Source organism: Ambystoma mexicanum, chromosome 3q, assembly GCF_040938575.1.
Source record: "Ambystoma mexicanum isolate Mex_15411 chromosome 3q, UKY_AmexF1_1, whole genome shotgun sequence".
In the NCBI taxonomy this organism is placed as follows: domain Eukaryota; kingdom Metazoa; phylum Chordata; class Amphibia; order Caudata; family Ambystomatidae; genus Ambystoma; species Ambystoma mexicanum.
This window is the reverse complement of record NC_090926.1, coordinates 968,647,827-968,661,611: the sequence shown is the minus strand read 5'-3', so window position 1 is coordinate 968,661,611 and position 13,785 is coordinate 968,647,827. Positions and strand designations below refer to the sequence as shown.

Genomic DNA, 13,785 nt, shown 5'->3' with positions numbered 1-13,785 from the left:
CTGTATTGCTCCACGTCATCTTGCTTGCATGGCGAACGCATTGCCCCATAGATATCCTCCCGAGACGTGTTATCCCATGGTTCTCTCATCTTGAAACGCCAACGTTCCTGAATATCTTGAATAAAGGCAACAGGATCTTCTTCCTCATCCATTTTCCTTGTCATAAACACACCAATGTATGGTGTGTCGGGGTACTGTGCTCTAAGTGCTCTCCATAGATCAGCTTTACTTTTGTTAAATGGCGCTCCATCATGTGTCGTGTCTTGTGCCATTACACTTGCATAGCTTGCTCGTCTCCAACTTCACCCACTACTAATGTTACTCTGCCCTTATTTCTAACTCATAAATACATTTCCCGGCACCCACAGTTAAACTAGGCAATATACATTTCAGGTTATCTTTATCCATTTGTAGCCATGGTATATATTGCGGTTGTCCTCCCTTTAATAATGGGAATTGTGAATACCCTCGCCCATAATCGTACCCACCTACACCTCTTGTTTTCCAGGTGTGGCTAGTTTTGCCTATCTGTCTTCATCCTGGCAGCAACCTTAACTGCTCACATATGGTGGGGTTATAGCCCATGCACTGCACAATCGTGCTGGTGGTCATTCAGAATATGGTATCGGTTCTGGTGTTTTCTCTTTAGGATCTTCTAAGTCTGGCCATTTTACCCCTTTTTCTATGCTCGGGTCTATCGAAAAACCACATGCACCCTCCCTCTGTGTCTTTTAATTGTGTTCCCTTACTTCATCTGCAATCATTATACTCCAGCTTGTATGACTATCATCCCTTTTCTCGTCTTCAAGATCTAACCCACTCAAGGACAGCACTATGTGCTTGTCTACCATTATCTCATCCAATCTACTTCCTGTTCTTTCTAATAGAGATCCTTCTATATTCCCTTTGCTTTTGTAACCATCCATATCCCTCATTTGCCTATATATATCCCCTATCCTTTTACCTATACCTTCTGCCTCTTGTTCGTCAGCCCATGTCTGTATTCCCTGTATTCCCTACAACTCTGTGCAGGGCTACTGTGACCCTCTCTCTTCTTCCCACCATTCTCGTGCTTCAACTGGCACTATACATCTGTTAACAAGATAGTCTATTTTGTCATATTTTTGTTCCCTGCTCCTTCTCATTTCTACTTCTCTTCATCTCCCTTTTCTGTTCTTCCTATCATCTTCTTTGCAACCTATGTTCATTCATTCTCTGGGCTTCTACTGCACCGCGTTTCTTCTCTTCTATCCTCTCTTTCTCTTCCTTGTGTTCCTCAGACCTTATACATTCTTCTGTTGCTTCATTTCTTTTTCCTTTTCCTCTTTGTATCCTCTTTCTTGTTCCTTTTCTTTCTCTTCCCGTTCTTCTCTTCCTTCCCTCTCTCTAACACCGTTGATGCCCTTTCTGTCTAACTTTAGTAATATCTGTCCTCCCATCCATTCGTTCTGCACTATGCTTCCTTCCTTGGCCTTCCCCTCTGTTGTCTCCTAGCTTCCTCCTTTATTTCTATCTGTCTACCTCTTCACTCGTCACGCTCCTTATGTTCATCACTTCCTTCCATACTGTCTTCACTATTATAAGCGAGAGGTGCGTATGTTGGATTAATGTACCCCGCCGCTGGCTTTAATTCCTTTAGAGGATATATTCCCTGTTAGTCTTCCATTGTGTTATCTTTTTTAGGAGGAGAAAGAGGAGCCGAGGGCGTTACGTCCTCCTCTTTATGATGATTGAGCATCCACTCCTGCCCCGGCAGATCTTCTTTTTCACTTTGATACATATTCCATAGTTCTAACCTTTTTTGTAGCTTCTTCCCCATATATGTAGCACGAAAATATGTTGTCCTGTGTCGTAGTACTGTTTTTGATAATGACCTTCTGGAGGCCACAGCATAAGTGTTTTATTAGTCATGACTTTTACCCACTCAGTGTGATATTTCCTAATTTTAGGTGTGTATCTTGGCAGTGTCCTGCATAGATGTAAAAGGGGAGTGTCCCCCATTATGACACATGACTTTTGCCTGCCAATACTTACCTGGTTCTTACATTTCTCACAACACAAGAATCGATTTGGGCAAGCACTATCACTCACCACCCTTTACCAAAAAAGACCAACATTTTAGCCAATTTAAAAATCTCTACGATATTGTTTTTCTTTACTTTCGCTTTACTTCTTCTTTTGTAATTCTATCGATTCTTGCTGGCCTTTTGTTCTATTATTGCCACTGCAAAAACCTTTATTTAATTTATTCTTTTTTCTCAACTTTTATCCTTCTCTATCTTGATCTTAAAGCCTGATAATCAATTAATTGTATTACTATCAATTTATATTTCTTAGTTTATACACAATAAAAGTTTTTCACTTCCATATTTAACCCCAAGTAAATGTGCACTTTTCTTTTTCAGTGATCACCTTCCTTTACTTTTCTCTTAGTAAACGTATCTCATCTTCATATTGGTGTTTGCCTCAGAAATCCCTATCATATACTCTGTTTAGAGTTTAATGCATGTTTTTCCACCCCCGTGGAACCAGGAATCGAGGTATCTCTCTGTCGCTTTAAATACAAATCCCATTACTATATATGTACACTTATACTTTAGCCACTCCTCTTTATTTGCCAAGATCAATGTTCTACTTACATTCGTTGGTCAGCTTGAGTACCTCTACATCGACTTTTCCCCAATCGACCAGTTCACCTTCTGTCCGCAGGCTAATTGTAGGGACCGGAAAGGAATTTCTTCAATGGGGCACATGCCGACCGATTCTTTCTACACGCGTGTTATGTTCGCCGCTCTCCACAGGATGTTCTGTGATCTTCCGGCTATAATGGTGAAAGTCGTCAATTGTCCAAGAGTCTAGATCTGGATCCGAATCATCTTCATCCTTACCAAAATGTGCAGTGGCACGTTTGGCCGTATCTTATGCACAGAATGGAATTACGATAATAAATGATCTTGGATACAAATAACCAGACATGCTCAAAGAATATAGCAAATTACTACTTCATTGTCAGCTCAAATAAAGTAGGGAAATCTGGCGACCATACTAATTGCAACTCACTCACTCTCAAGTTACTTTTCCATTTCCATTGTCCCGGGAGGATAGCTCAGCGGCAGCGTGTGCATCTTGGAAGCAAGACGAAACGAAGCAACACAGGTTCGATCCCCGGGTCCGCGCTTAGAAACCTCTGGGTGTTTAAGTGCGTTATAAATACGTAACTAAGACAACAAAAAAAACACAATTAGCAACTAAGAAAAACAAACAATACTTGTAACAGCGCCTCGATGCCTGCGGGCTGTGTGAGCGCTTTATAAATGTAAAAAAATAAATAAAAATAAATAAAATTACACAAAGACTTTATACGTCGATGTACGTAAGCAAAATTGAGCCCAGGTGCGAAGAACACTGTCAGGCCAATGCCCACTTTGGTCAATTAGCTTACTATCTCTCATCAGTTAGACCATGAGCCAAGGCTTCTCATTTGTATCTGACCTTGCTGGCTGTTCTCTTCTCTGGGATCTTTAAGGGAGTGTAAGTACATCGCTATCTTAAAAGGTGCCCTTCATTCGTAGCTTATCCATATTGACTCCCTTTGTAACTTCCAATTATTTCTTGATCTGTCATCCTCAGTCTGAGCCAAATAGACATCCTTTGTTCCTTGCACAAAACAGTTTCTTCAATGTCTTTCAGCCTTGCCGCCTTGGTTCGTCTTCTGAGGTAGTTTTGACACGATCTGACGTCCATCTTTCCATTATGGCCACTTTCCTCGCATTATAGTTTCCACTGCAGCAAGCTTCTATATGTCTTGTCTACCTTGCGATTCTGCATATAGGCATTTGCTACTTCTCTTCTCACTTATCTTCTTAGTATATATGATTTCTTCATGTCTGCATACATATATCTCTTGTTGCTTAAGCTACATTATCATTCTTTAAGTTTTCACCTATTGTTTCAGTGTGTCTTAGTATCTTTTCTTCATGACATCACTTTGCTCTAGTCTGATTTCATTTACAGCTCTTCTATGTTCAGTGGTGCATGCTGACATCCTTCCACCACATCAGTGTGAGGGTACATTTGATACAGTGGTCTGAGTGCATAATGTCCCTCATATCTTCCATTCTGTATTGGGATAATACTTGGTATCATGCAGAGAGTCTTCCTGCTATTCTTTCGATGGAGATGAGGATGTGGGCACTAGAGATGACATCATCTGCTTCTCTACAATCCAGAGTGCCTCCCTTTTCCTTCTATGAAACTGTCTGTTCTCCTCATTCCTTTACAGGGCGGGCTGTATTTCGTAGTGTGCTAGAACTGTCTGTTGTGATAATAGACCAGATATTTGTATACAACCTTGATTGGACAGTCCCTTTTATCATTGGGTAATAATTGTATTTTCGGTGTGTTGCAACTAACCAACGCTCTTGAGGTCATAAGCCTGCAGTTCTGTCCACGTTACCAACATTGGACAAGGAGGTTTATAATTGACTTGTGTTTCCAATCTGTTCGGATCCCTTGTGGTGTACTAAAGGTGTGAGGCTGAATGATGGTTTAGACACTGATATTCATCCCCGGGCCACTGGTGCCCCGGAAGTTCATGCTTCACACTATTCTGCCCACACTTTGTATGCATGTATATGCGTATGGTTGTACTTTCTTAGAGTCCCAAATGTCATAGGTGGCTGAGTGTATCCTTAATCTTTCAGAATCTTCCTGCCACCTCCTTGGCTAACATCATCTGCTTAGTGGCACTGTACCCCACTCTCCAGCTGGCCACCTATGGGAATTTTGAAGAGCGCGAAAGATGGTTTCTATGGTAACCAGTCTTTTTACAGTATATTTTTTATTGTGGTAATCCTTTACTATGTTTTTTACCGCAAAATTTAGGGAGATGGTTTGGGTAACGAAATATGAGGTGATGAGTAGGTGGGGGAAGGAGTGTGTGTGGTGTCACCTCAACCCTGCTGCATTATGTTGTACAAAATCGATTCAAAATCAGCTGTACAAATATCCCCTCTGAAAGATTGCACAATAAAAACACACTGAACCAGTTTCTATATGTGCCTGTATCATTGTTAAGATGGTCCAGTTTGGGCACCTTGAAATATTCAACAGAATTTCTGTTCCAAAAGGACATTTCGTAAATCCATAGACTTGTATGAGAACTGTAACTGTCTCCCCTTGCCTGCTCCACTTGTGAGGATGCTGCCAAAAGGTATGTGGGCAATGCACTGACGTGGTCTCCTTGGTGACCGTCATTTGTAGTGGGGGCAGAGTGTGGGCAGTATGTAAAGTACAGAAAAGGTGTCTGGGGATCATGCTGACATTTGCGTGAGTCTGTGCATTATCATGAGATTTTAAGAGAGTTTACAGTAAAAGTTAAGAGGTCATCTTGATTTCTGAGTAAAAGGCTGGCCAGTTAAGAAGCACTAAAGAAGAGTTTTCAGCATTATCAAGAACTTTGAGTGAGAGTCTGTGAATCATCAAGTGATCGGAGAGCCAGGTGTAAGAGACTAAACATCATCCTGAGCTCTGTGTACGAGGCTGGACCTTTTCAAGAGCCCTGTTAGGGAAGTTTCTCCTTTAGGCAACATTTCCTCTATATTCTGTGGACCCCCAAACTGTTTGCTTTTGTTTTATGTTTTACACCTTGTTCTGACTATTTACTGTGAAGTGAAGCCTGGCCTTTTTGCATATTTAATTCAACCTAAGGTGGAACAGACTAGCAGGAGGGGCATATAATATTGGGCATACATTACTGGGCACATATGAGGGTCAGAGGGCGCCTTTGTTAGGATTTGATGAAGGCATGTGAGATCTGTTTGTGAGGATCTGTCAGGGCACATTGCATCTGTGAGCCTTTGATGGAGGCTGTTTGGGGGACTGTTTGGAGGCTGCATTATTCTTAATGCGATGGATATTTTATGCCATTCACGTATGCAAACCCTACAAACTGAATCTCTTGTAGCTGCACACCCTCCACAAACACTAAGTCTGAGTGAACTGTTTTGTGGGTAGCGCTAATCGCCTGAATTTCATGTGGATTTAGTTTCCTCAAATGCTTTAAAGGTTTCCAGAGATTTGCCCTGAAAAGTGCACAATTCAACCAAGGTTAACCTTTATGACCTTGCAAGAGAGGGCTATTTGCAGCCCCCTCTGCCTCTCAAAGGACCCAGCAAATATTGCACGGCCTCAGCTGGCCTGCCTGCACAGAGCAGTGGTGCAGGTTGGGATTGCTACTGTAAGGTGTCTCTCCCTTGTTTATTTGGCATTCTGTATATGTATGCGTGGCCTGTAACCTGCAGGAGACCTGAGCAAAGCAGTCTGACACCTCACTGCACACATGTGCATACCGGGAGTACTCAGGGGGATGGTGGATGGACCCTAGTATTAATAACTAGACAAAACTGGATGAAAGGGAGTTCCCTCCATATAGGAGACAGTTACCACCGGGCCCCAGTTGGATAAACAGACACAGTCTGGCTTTGTGTCGCAAACAGAGACCACTTTACTTCATATATATGTAGCAGACCAACCAAATCTTTGTCACACATAAGCCATATTACATTACTGAGCTCCTAATAGACGCTCCTTCAGGTAATACAGGAAAGTAGCAATGTTCACCATGTTCATTTCATCACATTTGGTATCATTTAATTACACATTTTCCATCTCGTTTTTTTTTTCCTCAGTGCGTCCTGTGGGGCCTTTGGGACCCAATTCATTACCATTAGCTTAATAACTAGTCATTCATTTACGTGTGGGCCCCTGGGATTAGGTGCACACACTTTGCTCAACCAAATGTACACTTATTTAACAGTGAAATCACTTGAGAAAGTGTGCATTCACATTTTGGTAAATAAATATGCAAATATATCAGGTAGGGCACATGGGACAGTGCACATTCACCTGAGGTACTAAAGGATTCACATATACCATGAAGGTCACATGAAGAACTGCGCATTCACATGAGGTACTAAATATTCACATATACCATGTAGGTCACATGAAAAAGTGCGCATTCACTTTTTGGTAAATAGATGTTCAAATAAGTGGCTAACAGAACTACCATTGAGAGGTACCACACTCACACCACCTTATGCCAAGCTACCCAGTCAAGACACTGGGCCTTGACCCCTCCTTAGCGCTGAGTTATGGAAAGGGCCACCCTTGGCACTACCCCAGAGGGAATTATACAGTTCAGCCCCCAGAGCGGGTGAAGTGTGCCAACTACAGGGTGTGTTGAATCACTGTTCCCCTCAGAGCTGTCAGGTCACCAAACCCCGGATCAATCCCCACTATAACAACCAGGGCCTAGGACTGGCCACATAAGCCACAAGAGGGGTCCTTCCCAGGTCTGGATGCTCCAAAGGTCCCTATCCGGGCACCCAATGCCTTCTCCTCAACGTCTTAAACAAAACCCGTCAAGCTCCCTTTCCTCGGAGTGCAGGCCAACTCACAGGCCTCTCCGCGTCCCCGATGGGATAGGAGAGGAGTATTTTGTCATCCGTCAGGGCACTCCACTCCCACGTGTAAGCCAGCAAGCAGTTCACACAGAGCTCGGACCCGTTCTTAATGTGTCCCTTTCCCACCTTACCCAAACTTCTTAGCGCGCGCACCGCCCCGCTCTCTTTCTCACGGTAGCGGTGGCTGACATGTAGCACACGCCCGCCAGAGCACACTTAGTGCGGCCCTCGGCACACTCCCTCGACCCCGGGTGGGGGAGAGAGACTGGCTTCCCCGAGGCAGGCACCCCACTGGGAGGGACCACCAATGGGAGTGCCAGGATGCCCTCTGAGGCAGACTCGAGATCCTGTCTCCCTTCATCTCTTCCTTGCTCTACCCCTAGTAGTCCCCTTCAGCCCCTTATCCGTCGCGGGGACTCACCAACGATATACGCCAGCAGGGGGGCCCGCAATAGCCCTGAGGTGAAGTCACCTCACAGACAATCCCACTCCCCCTGCTGGTGGAGCCTACCATCATTGGCCCAAGCTCTCTCTGCGCGCCAAAAGGAAAAACCCTTGCAGGAACATACAATAGTACGAGAGTGTAAATAACCATGAACAGCCATAACACCATGGCATAATTACCATGCTAACAGAAACCCCACAGTAAATGTGAGTTTACACTACTATTTCCAGCTCTCCTGTGCTGGAAATAGAAAACACATGTTCACGTACTTGGGGTACTCTCTGTGGTGAAGGAAACCACTGGGGCACCATGTGGGTAGCGTAGTGGGCTGGGAAGTTTGGTGTGGGGCAAGAGGCGAGTGATCCAGTGGCAAAAAATGGAAAAGGAGGGACATAGCAATGTTAAGAAGAAGAGATCTATGGAGGTGCCGCTCAACCCAATGAGCTATCCTTCCGCTGTGGCTCCGAGATAGAATTCGAATGGCTGCCTGCCTGCCTTCTTGCCCCCGGCTCAGGAGAGGGGCATCTTTCTGTGCCTGCCATGAATTGAACCGTACCATGCCCTCCTTGTGGATGCCACGGGGATGAAAGGGTTACCGTCTCATCTTGCACTGTGTTTATGCAGCTGATGCTATGCCAAGCCTCTCCAGGTGTTGCCAGATGCTGGCATTTCCTTTCTGTTTGCTTTCTATTACATGAGGATGAGATGGCAGTAGAAATAGAAAACGCCCCGCCCCTGCCCCCTGTCAAGCTCTAATTGACAAACAGCTGCTTCTGTTTGATGGATCAGGGCCGGCGTGAGTCCCTGTTCACAACCGATTATAGGCAACGACCTGCCAGAAGGAGGCTTTAAGGTTCTGGTGCACCATACCGCAACAACAAACACACCACACAGAGCCTTGCACAACAGCACACGACAGACTCCGACCGGATACCCCACCAAAAGGCTCAGTGGACGGTGTTAACTGAACTGAAGCTGCCAACAGCACATCACAGCTCCCTTGCTCTTTATCCAAACTTTGACCTACTAACGCACCCTAACTTACCTCCCTTTCTTTCAGATCCACCAGAGCGCCAGTGGGCCACTACAGTGGTGATAGTGTGCGACATAAATATCCTGTAACATTCACATAAACATGCCAACGTGAAATAATAGTGTCATGAAGCCGGTGGTTTGTACCATAGGGACAGGCCCATTGATGATTTTAGGAGCTTGCGAGGGGGGGCCGTTGCATAGAGTTTGGGGGCCTCCTTGCCTACAGCTTGAAATAGCCATCTATGGCAGCTCTGTGGTGCATACACTACAATTGACATGTTTTCTAGTGAAAACTGCAGTGGGTTTTCAATATTGGGCTGCATAACATGAGCACCAGCTGGAACTTCATTAATTTCCAAGTATATTCCTGCACAGCAAAAAGAGCTGAAATGCAGGGCAAACATGGCTGTGATAAGTTAATACCTTTTAAAGAGGATGGCCTTTTGCCACTAAGTATATGATAAAGGTGACACAGCCTTTAGTTTGTGAACACGGATGCTTCCTTGGGAAATATCTGCATGCCATCAGCATATCCTGTGGTAGTGTACCTCACTGTTACGGTCAAAGTGCATGTTGTGGAGTAGTGGTTTCATGTGTGTATGGACAATAATCAGTTTGATATCTTTCAACAGCCCGTTGGATGCCGCTGCAAAAAAAGACAGGCCTTTTTAGGCCACCTTGGAGAAGGCTCCATCAGGCCAGATTCTGCGATCGCTGAACCCTGGTTGTCATGTGTCTTTCACCCCACCCCTGTCGGCCTTGTCCAGGCCTCCCTATAGGCAAAGTTGGTCTTCATCAGGGGGTTTCAATCCCCGATGCCATGTACACCACTTCACTGCACCCCTTCCCTGCACACACACCTTTTCACCCAACGCAAGCAGTCCCTCCATCCACACCCGTCCCACTGCCCCATCCAGCCCCTTCACTTGCCATCCTGCTCCCCCGTGACTTCCTGCTTCGGGCTGAGAGCCTGTGCTGCTTTACGCCCCGGTACTTCCCACTTCGGGCTGCGCGCCTGCGCTGCTTTAAGCCCTGGTACTTCCTGTTTCGGGTTACCAGCCTGCGCTGCTTTAGGCCCCAGTACTTCCTGCTTCGGGGTGCAAGCCTGTGCTGCTTTAGGCCCTGGTACTTCCTGCTTCGGACTGTGAGCCTGCATTGTTGTAGGCCCTGGTACTTCCTGTTTCGGGTTGCGAGCCTGCGCTGCTTTAGGCCCCAGTACTTCCTGCTTCGGGCTGCGAGCCTGCACTGCTTTAGGCCCCGGTACTTCCCACTTTGGGCTGCGCGCCTGCGCTACTTTAGGCCCTGGTACTTCCTGCTTCGGTCTGCGAGCATGCGCTGCTTTAGGCCCCGGTACTTCCTGTTTCGGGTTGCGAGCCCATGCTGCTTTAGGCCCCGGTACTTCCCGCTTCGGGGTGCGAACCCGTGCTGCTTCAGGCCCCGGTACTTCCTGCTTCGGTCTGCGAGCCTGCGCTGCTTTAGGTCCTGGTACTTCCTGTTTCGGGTTGCGAGCCCGTGCTGCTTTAGGCCCCGGTACTTCCTGCTTCGGGGTGCGAACCCGCGCTGCTTCAGGCCCCGGTACTTCCTGCTTTGGACTGCGAGCCTGTGCTGTTGTAAGCCCCGGTACTTCCTGTTTCGGGTTGCAAGCCAGCGCTGCTTTAGGCCCCAGTACTTCCTGCTTCAGGCTGCGAGCCTGTGCTGCTTTAGGCCACGGTACTTCCTGCTTCGGGCTGCGACCCCACGCTGCTTTAGGCTCCGGTACTTCCTGCTTCGGACTGCGACCTCTCTCTGCTTTAGGAGGCATGCAGTCTTCTCTAGGTGGCGTTTTCTGGGCGGTCTCTTTAAGAGGCGGTCTAAGGAAGGCTCTCAATGCATGCCCAACAATTATCTTATATTTTTCTCTTCTCTCCATTTCTTTGATTACTCTTCTTGTTGTTTCTCTCTTCTTTTGTTTTCCTTCTTATTTGTGTTTTTCTACTTCCTAGCGGTATGCTCATGAAAGCCCTGTGCAAGTCCCATGTGCCTGGTTACTACTGGTGACCAATTTGCTGGCACCTTTACCCAGATCCCATTTTATAGACCTCCTCTGTCATGAACAGCTCGGGATCCAGCCCACGTCGTTTCCTCGGGATAGGGTACAGGCAGCCAATCACATGTCAGGCAAGAAACGCGTGACATCTGTCAAAATCAATAGACATCCGTTGAGTATCAACGTGTGCATTCAGAGCACGTCTGCACTTAGGAATGTGTGACTTGCATAAACCTGGGAGTCCGCGCACACAAATGGCTACTGATGCACACTCGTCGTGACAGTCGGCAAATGAGAAAAATGAGAAATGAGAAATATCATATGGGTTGGTGAGGAGCGGCGCCCTCGCCCCCCGCCCCCTCGTCTCCTGCATAGGAGGCGGGCTGATGTGTGCGTACTTTGGGAGCTCCGATTTCACGACCGGCCTACGATAGGCTGCTTGGCCTGGGAGAGAACCAGAACCCATGGCAGGATTCTGCCCTCTCCCCGCCCGCTCCTGCCTATAGGTGCGCAGGATACGCGCCATTTCATCTGCGCGATTACTTTACCCAAACACGCTGAAAAATTAATGGCCTCTAACCGCACACTGACATTTAACAAGCGGAAAATGGAAGTTACACACAGCGCTGCGCTCCTCCGGTGCGGCAGCAACCACAACACCGGGAAGGCATTGGGGGCTCTCGGGTTTCATTGGCAGCTCTCCTCTCTTGGTTCCGGGTCCCCTCCTTTTCTCCCTAGGCTGTTGTTTGGCAGTCGTGCCCCTCCGCTTTTAGCACCATCGTTTCACCTTCTGTGTTCACTGCCTTTGAACATGGGTACAAGCTGGGCGTCTCAGCAGGTCAGGACCATGGGCGAAGCCAGGCATAGCTTAATGTGCACAAGATAATGAGTGCCAGGGCCCACGTATTTTCTGGCACTCCTGAGACACTGTGGGTGTTCAGTTCCCCACCACTGCTGCAACCACGGGTTGCACTGCAGCCCACACCTGTTCGTTGTGGTTGATGGATGCACTGCCTCCACAGAATAATTAAAGTGAGTCTGAGACAATAAGTGCAAGGGCTCAAAAATAAGTGCCAGGGCTCTCAGCTCTGGCAACACCCCTACACATGAAGCACTGTCACCTGGGCATATACCGGGATGGATACAGGCTGCCCTCTACCTCTCCATAGTCACGAGTCTGACAATGAATGGCTTGGCAGCCACGATCTCTATGAGTGGATTGGCCAAAGACCATGACCCAGAGGACACTGATGACCGATTCACTGACAGATACATGGGCAAATGCCATGCCACGGGCACTGGCCTTTCAGGGCAGGAAGGGTCACTGTGCCTGTTCAGAAAGCTCTTGGACACTGCAGCCGAGGTCTCTAGAGCCCAGGCTGCACCCTCTTGCCATCATATCAGCCCTGCAGGTAATCTCTCTCACAATCAGTTTCCATGGTCTATGCTGGTTAGGGCTGATGGGAGTTGTAGTCCAAACATTTGCAGAGTCAATTCACAATTCACAACAGGAAACGGCCCTGCACAGGTTTGTCATGCTGGCCCCTGGTGCTTTGTTCTCGGGGCCAGTCCCGGACCACGAGGGCAGGTCAGGAGGAGTGGCAACCGTACAGTAGTAGCTGCATTCCCTTAAAGAGCTCTGCAGCTGGGGAGGAGCTGCTGCTGGCGTCCATGTTTAGAGAATAGCTCTCGGCCCTGCTGCCCTCTTTCTGCTAATGTGGGCTGCCTTCTAGAATACGCCTGACCGAGGCGGGACGACCTTTTCTGGAAATCCCTCTCAGGCACTCTAGAAAAAGGCGTCTCCCTTTGCACTAGCCCTGGACTCCCACAGGCTGCCTCAATGCAAGCGCGGAAAGACGTGCGTGGCGCAAATATCGTGTCTTCTGTCTTGGTTTCTTTTTTTCTTGTTCCAATTATAATCACTAAGTTTATAGTAATGCCACTCTATACAAAATGAAAAATATGTTTTATATGTATGGGGCTTCTCAAACGCCAGAGAGTGTTCCGCAAGTGAGCGCGTTAATACTACAATGGGGTGATATAGCGCAGTGGGTTGAGCCTTGCCTGATAGCGATAAGCTAAAGCAAATGGAGTACGTGTTTTGCTAAAATGGCTATCCAAAATGTAAAGTGGACATTTTGTGCTACTGGAAACCTAAAAATCCTTTCAAATGTCGCCCGTTCCTTGTTCTTGCTTGGGTGAGTGGCTCAGTGGCTCAGTGGGCAAAACGCCTCCGGTTTAGGCGCTACTTATGGTTCACATGTTCAGGTGTTTAATTGCGCGTCGCGTCAGATTAGGACGCAGAGGCGTGAAGCCAGTGACTGGCGCTGGGCCCGCTGCCACGGCCACATGTGCTTAATCATGTCTTCCTCCGCAGCTGCTCGTGTGGCCTGCTCATCGGTTGCGAGTTGGGCCCCGCGCTGGCACAGCGTTCAAGATGTGGGCAGTGGTTCCCCCATTCCATGCCCATCGCTCCTCTGCAGTAGTGTGGCTCCTATGCTTATTTCGACGGGAAACGTGCGGGCACTGGGGCCTGCATTCCACGGGCGCATAAGGGACCCTTGGGTTACATTTAAGGAGGCTCAGGGTGTCATAGAGAGGTAGCGCCCTATTCTCGGGCCCGTAGCGCCGGCTTCTCTGCCCAGGCATTTGCGCACATCTGGACAGAAGGTTCATTGAACACAAAGGAATGCGTGGCATAACATTACCCAATTAAAGCTTCAAGCGGAAGATGGTTCTGTCTGGTGTGGCCAAATACTTATTTATTTGCCCCGTTTCTCTCATTAGATGGTTTTAAAGTCTACCTTGGGGACCGC

General features: G+C 47.4%; 1 protein-coding gene across 7 annotated transcripts in view; it reads left to right on the top strand.

Moving 5' to 3' along the window:
- The window catches only part of SDK2 (sidekick cell adhesion molecule 2), a 1,531,827-nt gene that overhangs the window by 419,828 nt on the left and 1,098,214 nt on the right, over window positions 1–13,785 (top strand). The gene's annotated exons all lie outside the window — the stretch shown is intronic.